The following is a 7,461-nucleotide window of genomic DNA, read 5'->3' as shown; positions in this document are numbered from 1 at the left end:
CTTTTTTTCTTTTTTTTTTTTTTTTTTGAGACAGGGTCTGGCTCTGTGGCCCAGGCTAGAATGCAGTGGTGCTATCTCCACTTACTGCAACCTCCAACTCCCAGGCTCAAGTGATCCTTCCAAGTAGCTGGGACTAACAGGCATGCGCCACCACACCTAGCTAATTTTGTTGTTGCTGTTGTTGTTGTAGAGATGGCGTTTTTCTTTGTTGCCCAAGCTAGTCTCAAACTGCTGAGCTCAAGCAATCCACCTGCCTCAGTCTCCCAAAGTGCTAGGATTACAGGGATGAGCCACTGTGCCTGGCCTGTGACTGGGACTTCTTACAGCTTGAGTTACAGATTTGGGGATCATTTATGAAGATATGGCAGGTGAAGTACAGAGAATTAATGGTGAGAACATAAGAATGGGGGGGAAGAACACATGCTCGGGATCCATCATACTTCTGAGGGAGAAGGAGAAGAGGAGCCTGCAAGGGGGAGAAAGTGGTCAAAGAGATGGGAGAGCCAAACAAATGGAAGGTCACAAAAGCTAAAAAGAACCAGCTTCATGATTTGTGGCACCCTGTGCAAAATGAAAAGGCAGAGCCCTTTGTTCAACAACTATTAAGAATATTGGCTGGGCATAGTGGCTCATGCCTGTAATCCCAGCACTTTGGGAGGCTGAGGCAGGGGGATCACCTGAGGTTAGGAGTTGGAGACCAGCCTGGGCAACATGGCGCAAACCCATCTCTACTAAAAATACAAAAAATTAGCCTGGCGTGGTGGCGGACGCCTGTAATCCCAGCTACTCGGGAGGCTGAGGCAGGAGAACTGTTTGAACTGGGGAGGTTGCAGTGAGCCGAGATTGCGCACCCATGCACTTCAGCCTGGGCAACGAGTAAAATTCTGTCTGGGAAAAAAAAAAAAAAAAAAAAACAGGCTGGGCGCAGCGGCTCACACCTGTAATCCCAGCACTTTGGGAGGCCGAGGCGGGCGGATCACAAGGTCAGGAGATCGAGACCAGCTTGGCCAACAAGGTGAAACCCCGTCTCTACTAAAAACACAAAAAATTAGCCGGGCGTGGTGGCAGGCACCTGTAGTCCCAGCTACTCGGGAGACTGAGGCAGGAGAATGGCGTTAACCCGGGGGGCGGAGCTTGCAGTGAGCCAAGACTCTGCCACTGCACTCCAGCCTGGGCCACAGAACCAGACTCCGTCTCGAAAAAAAAAAAAAAAAATGCCAGGCGCGGTGACGCAAGCCTGTAATCTCAGCACTTTGGGAGGTTGAGGTGGGCAGCTCATGAGGTCAGGAGATCGAGACAATCCTTATTAACAAAAACCCCGTCTCTATTAAAAACACAAAAAATTAGCCGGGCGTTGTGGCATGTGCCTGTCGTCCCAGCTACTCGGGAGACTGAGGCAGGAGAGTCACTTGAACCCAGGAGGCGGAGGGTGCAATGAGCCAAGATCACACCATTGCACTCTAGCCTGGGCGACAGAGCAAGGCTCCGTCTCAAAACAAAACAAAACAAAACAAAATATATATATATATTAGGCTGGGTGTGGTGGCTCATGCCTGTAATCCCAGCACTTTGGGAGGCCGAGGCGAGTGGATCACTTGAGGTCAGGAGTTCGAGAGCAGCCCGGCCAACATGGTAAAACCTCATCTCTAGTAAAAATACAGAAATTAGCTGGGTATAGTGGCACGTGCCTATAATCCTAGCTACTTGGGAGGCTGAGGCATAAGAATCGCTTGAACCCAGAGGGTGGAGGTGGTTGCAGTAAGCGGAGATCATGCCACTGCATTCCTGCCTGGGTGACGGAGTGAGACTCAGTCTCATTAAAAAAAAAAAAAAAAAAAATTAATGGCCATTGCAGTGGCTCCACACCTGTAATCCCAGTGTTTTGGGAGGCCAAGGTGGGAGGATCTCTTGAGGCCAGGAGTTCAAGGTTGCAGTCAGCTATGATTGTGCCACTGTACCCTCTGTCTCTAAAATAAAAATTCTTTTGTGCTCACTTCGGCAGCATATATACTAAAATTAAAGCAAGACAGAGAAGATGAGCATGGCCCCTGCTCAAGGATGACACACAAATTCATAAGTGTTTTATATTTTTAAATAATGTAAATATACATATTGAAAACTTTTCAGGCCAGTCACGGTGGCTCATGCCTGTAATCCCAGCACTTTGGGAGGCCGAGGCAGGTGGATCACCCGAGGTCAGAAATTTGAGATCAGCCTGGCTAACATGGTGAAACCCTGTCTCTACTAAAAATACAAATAATTAACTGGGCATGGTGGCAGGCGCCTGTAGTTCCAGCTACTCAGGAGTCTGAGGCAGGAGAATCACTTGAACCCAGGAGGCAGAGGCTGCAGTGAGTGGAGATCACGCCATTGCACTCCAGCTTGGGCGACAGGAGTGAAACTTGGTCTCAAGAAAATAAAATAAAATAATGTATGTATGTATTTACTTATTTTTGAGACTGAGTCTCGCTCTGTCACCCAGGCTAGAGTGCAGTGGCGCAAACTTGGCTCACTGCAAGCTCTGCCTCCCGGGTTCACGCCATTCTCCTGCCTCAGCGCCTCGAGTAGCTGGGACTACAGGCACCCAGCTAATTTTTTGCATTTTTAGTAGAGATGGGGTTTAATTGTGTTAGTCAGGATGGTCTCGATTTTCCTACCTTGTGATCCGCCCGCCTCGGCCTCCCAAAGTGCTGGGATTATAGGCATGAGCTACCATGCCCGGCAATTATTTTCATTTTTAATTATTATCAGTACATAATGCATATATTTAGGGGGTACATGTAATGTGTGGATATAGGCATACAATATGTAATAATTGCATTATTTGTAATTGTGATCAGGGTATTCATCGCCTCAAGGATTTATCTTTTCTTTGTGTTATGGACATTATAATTCCACCCTTTCAGTTATTTAAAAATATGCAATAAATTATTGTTGCTATAGTCACCCTGTTGTGCTATCAAATACTAGTTCTTCATTCATCCTATTAAGAAAAAGTTGTATTTGCTGTCATCTGATGCCTAACGAAAAAATAAGTAAATAAATACATAAAATAATTTGAAGATGGGAACAACAGAATATTAAACCATGCCTGAGGAGCTTAGGGCTCTGTGCAGTTAACTATATGGGTTGCACACCTATGAAGCTTGCCCTGAAGCTAAGAAGTTAGAGAATTTTTAAAGAGGGGATGTCAAGGAGAGTGAAATTGGAGAACAGGCTGTTGAATTTGATGATCTGAGGTTACAGTGACTTTCAAGAGAGTAGGGTGGGGGACAAAAATCAGATCATGAGGGGTTTAAGGGTTGATTGCTTGGAGGATGAAGTACAGCAGCGAAAAGTTGGGCATTTGAAGAGAGATGGTCCAGTAGTTCAGAGAGCAATTGGGTTAACGAGCAGCTGTTTTCAAACAGAGCCAACACAATCATGTTTATTGGCTTGGATACTGAGCGGGAAAGGCTGAAGATGCAAGCAAGAGGAATAAGGGAGGACACAAGGTTTGGAAGTGGCAAACATGTTGCGATTAACAATAATGGTAGAGAGATGATAAACTTTACAGTCAGTCTCTGAACCACCCTGGAGTAATGGAAGAGAGAGGGTCATAAAAGCACAAAAACATCCAGAGAGAAAGCGAGATGTCAAACACAGCTCCAAGTGGGCTTAATCATTAGGGAGCTTTTCAGGGTTTCAGGGATTTTTGTACTTTTATCTTTATTATACGCAACAGGACCAGCCCCAAACATGAAAACTGATTAATTTGTGAAACTAACACTCCATGATTTTTGTAGGATATCACCTGTAGGAGGCATTCTTGCTGTAGTTTGAAGTGATGGGGATTTAGTTAGAATTAACTGTCCATCACAGGCTCTCTGATGAGGTGAATGACATCCTGGCCCTAGCTCATCTTGTAGAGAAATACGACTGCTGGCAGAAATGAGTTCTTCCAGTGTCTTATCCCCATTTCAGTTCTATGTTTATTCTTCTGTTCTTAATCTATTACAATGTGAAACATTTCAGGTATTTTCCCCAAAATGTGTTCTGTTGAAATCACCTACAGTTGTTTTCAATTTCAGCAGGAAAAAAAAAAAATTCTCTTGAGGATTTCTGAATTCTAAGTTATGAGAAATAAAAGAAGCACTTGTGTAAAAATTTAAAGCACATTAAAAAAAATTCCCTTTTGTTTGTCCGAGAAGACAAAAACATTTGATGTTTTAAACATCCAAGGGGGTGAGCCCAAAGCATGGACTGCCGTTTAGTTAAGCATGAAAGGACTTTAGAATTGTCAGTTATTAACTTCTAATTTGTGTGAAAGAAACTTTGAGAACTTTCCCTTTCTGAAACTAGTAATTAAGCCATTATCCTAACAGGCGCAATTAAGGGGTGAGTATTTAATAATAATTAAAAAAAAAAAAGATAATGGAAAACACTCTACACCCCAAGACACATCAAGACAAGGAATGGCAGCAGCAGCAACAACAAAAGGAACTCAATTTGAATTCACAAAGGACATTAGACAACCCGTTTCAACTAAAAACAAACTGTTGGTGGAGAACAAAAACAGAAGATTGTTACTACTTAACTCACAAATACACATATGCAACTCTCCCTTTCACTGGGGAAATGATCCAATCAGTATTAAAATTTTGTTGACTGTGGATTAATGTATGCCACTAAATAAGATAATTTAACTTGAGCTTTTGGGGTGTTTTATTTTGAAAATGTCATACTCTGTCAGTCTGGAAGACAGGTAGGACAGAGTTGAGACGGACCTTTGCCTCACGGAAACGCACTCATCCTCCTATTATTACCATGCTTGTGCCTCTGTCACTTCTCAGAGGGCAGGGTTTAATCGTTTTAGCCTAAACTGCTTTGTCCAGTGGTTAGCACAACTCTCTCGGAGGAAGCACTTAAATTTTAAGAAATGGTAACAAGAGTGGATATTCTTAGAAATCTATTGATTTAAAACGCTTCCCAGTCTCTGTCCAATCCCGTCAAAGCCCTTATAAATTTAACATGCTGCTTTTTAACAACTGATTCAACCCAAATACTTGAGGGTTAGATATCTTATTTAGAACATGCATTTTGCTGTTCAGCAAGTAAGAGTCTTGCTGCCACAGCTTATCTTACTCCTTTTTGAGAATATGGGGATATACAGAAAAGCTGATGAATTCTGATAACCTAAAGTGGCGATTTGCAAACTCTGAACTGGTTATCTGGGTGCAAATTCTTTCAATATAATCCACAGGTAAAGAAATAAAAAATGCAAATTCTTAGGTAATCAATTTGCCACAGAGATTAGGAGTCAGTTTTTTTTTTCTTTTTAGCAACTGATAAGGTGATCTAGGGGTCAACATTTATAAAACATTGATGTAAGTTTTTTTTAAAAAAACTTTTTTTACCCTGTTAACTTATGATGTAAGCTTTTTGAAGAAATAAAATAATTCAGTAAAATCTAAACTTTACATATTGGATCTGGCTCACGATTCTTTGTGAGTCAAATTGGGGGCCAATTATTAACAATATCTTCTTAATTGTCAGGAAAATCACTTTTAAAAAATTAGTAGACTTTAAAAAAAAAGTTTTAGGCTTACATAAAAATTGGGCAAAAAGTACAGAGAGTGTTCATAGACTCCTAGCCCCTCACCCTCACTTGTCCCTATTATTAACATGTTGCATTAGTGTGGTACATTTGCTATAACTGACGAGCCGATATGGAAAGTGACTCCTGAAATGACATGGCAAGGTTGCCTAACGTATCAGTGGCTGGGCTGATGCTGGGAACAAAGTCACACCCACACTCTCACTTCAACAATCTCCCTGGTAATTTCTCTGGCAGAGATGTTGTGTGCAGATTAATACCATAATGACTGTAATTGTTCTGCTCCAGTATCTGAACACCAGTGGTTGCAGGACCTATTCGACTAAGCACTTTGATTGGTGCCTGGGATTGTTGGTATTTCTCCTGACTCCATCTTCACTTTCCTTGTCACCTTGGACACAAGCTTTAATGGCTCAGAGCCTGAAGCGTGTAAACCTGTGAAACAGAACAACATTGCACAATATTAACTAATTTACACCTTGACTCTATCTAAAGGGAAATGAGGTGGGAGCAATGATATTGACGGTGAAGAACTGGACTGGCATAAGTTACAAACATGCTTGACTTTCCCCATAAGGATTACAGAAGGATGTTTCATTCATTCATTCATTCATTCATTCATGCTGTAAGACAGCCTGGGGATACTCATTTTAAAGCACAGTCCTTCCCGCAAGGAGCCACTATTCTCCCAACTGTGTATAAGAAGGACACCAAGAGAAGGACCCTTATAACATTATATAGGTTCCCCAACTGTCTTAGGAATGAATCCTAGAGTGGGCATCTAGCCCAGTGCTTAGGGGGAGCTTGGGTGGGGTGAGTGGAGTAGCATCTTTGGGAAGGGTTCCTTCCCCTGGAAGATGTGACTTTGTGAGCTAAGTTTTAAAGGTTGAGTAGCAGTTGGCAAATTCCCTGGAGAGAGCATCTCAACTCTTTTGTAGTGAAGAACCAGCCATTTTTGTTCCCAGTCCGCCAGGTACCAATACACTGCGGCGCCAGGTGTGACTCACCACGTGAGTCTGACAACACCCAAACTGGTTTATACTCGGTTCAAAGAGTCCACTGATCATGTGCTTGGATGTTGTGGTATTATTACATTGCTACAAAAGTTTACTCTTAATTTCTCTACTTGTTACAGACAAGCCTTCGTTCAGCACAGGACCAGATAGCATCTGATGGGCACCTGGAAGCCTGTTAGAAAAGCAGATTGTTCCAGCCTGCGTTCTAACAAGGTCCCCAGGTGACCCTCGCACAGCATAAAGTTAAAAGAACTGCCCTAGAGGAAACGGGACTCAGTACCAGGTGGGTTTGATCATTCATCCATCTCAGTGCCATCTGCCATCTCTGCTTCCTTGAGGTTTAGGAAAAGGGTCACATTTTTAAAGGTGATATTGGCCACGTCCCCTTCCAGTTTCAAAACTGCATTTCCCCGCTGTTAGGCAAACGTCTTATGCAAACCCGACTGCAGGAGAGAAACTCAACACGGGAATGCAACTTCCAGAAATTCTGATTAGCCTCCGTCTTCCCCTTTGATCTGGCCCCGCAGCCCGGGCAGCTCCGCTGACCGCGCTTCCTTCCCCGAGATCGCTCGTCTGCCGGGCTGCATTAATGAGATCCGTGTTGAGCCGGTTCCAGGGTCTGCTAAACATCAAAGGCACAAAAGAAGCCCCTAGTTCCTTCTCCCCCTCCCCTCTAAGTGATTATTTAGTCTCTCTCTGCAGAGGGAAGAGTCAAATCCCCCGCCCACGCCGAGATGGGGAGACCTGAAGAAACACGCGGCCCCCTCCGGAGTCCGCTACAGAGCCTGCGGCTGCTTGGGGCGCAGAGTGGGCGTGGCCTGGGTGGTAATGGGGCGGGGCGCTCCGCCC

This window comes from Mandrillus leucophaeus, unplaced genomic scaffold (assembly GCF_000951045.1).
Source record: "Mandrillus leucophaeus isolate KB7577 unplaced genomic scaffold, Mleu.le_1.0 Scaffold430, whole genome shotgun sequence".
Taxonomy (NCBI): domain Eukaryota; kingdom Metazoa; phylum Chordata; class Mammalia; order Primates; family Cercopithecidae; genus Mandrillus; species Mandrillus leucophaeus.
The sequence above is the reverse complement of the archived record's forward strand: the minus strand, read 5'-3'. Positions refer to the sequence as shown.